The sequence below is a fragment of the Scatophagus argus genome, chromosome 1, assembly GCF_020382885.2.
Source record: "Scatophagus argus isolate fScaArg1 chromosome 1, fScaArg1.pri, whole genome shotgun sequence".
In the NCBI taxonomy this organism is placed as follows: Eukaryota; Metazoa; Chordata; class Actinopteri; family Scatophagidae; genus Scatophagus; species Scatophagus argus.
In genome coordinates this window covers 16768865-16769387 of record NC_058493.1, presented here as the reverse complement: position 1 = coordinate 16769387, position 523 = coordinate 16768865, and positions in this window count along the sequence as shown.

Here is a 523-nt window from a genome sequence, read left to right as displayed (position 1 = left end):
AAAACCAAACTGTTGCTGTCGCTCATTTTTGTTGTGTTAAGTCCTTAGACCAATATCACACAGCTTAGCACTCCAAGTAATAATTTGCACTGAAAAACAGTAATTACTTAATTACCTCTGAAGCAACAAAGTGGCTGCATACAATAGAGCTGATAAAAAAAATACAGTTCTTGAGGCATATGATGCTACTACTTCTGGATGTTATCACATTCAGCAACATATCATCGAACTGCATGTATACAATAAAAATAAATAGTAATATGTAGTGCAATATGGAGGTTAGTGAACTATAAACATTAATGCACACCGTGCCTTTAAATGCCTATTTCAGCATGTTGCATCCACAATAAACCTGTGGCTAATGGACACTGAAATGTAGTGGAGTACAAGATTAGATGATTAGATGTATAAATTTAATCATGGGTCTGGTTTACTATCTCAGATATGTCAAATCATTATCAACAAATTATTGCCAGGTCACTGCGACTTCTGCTGCTAATCCCATATCTTATCTTACAAACAA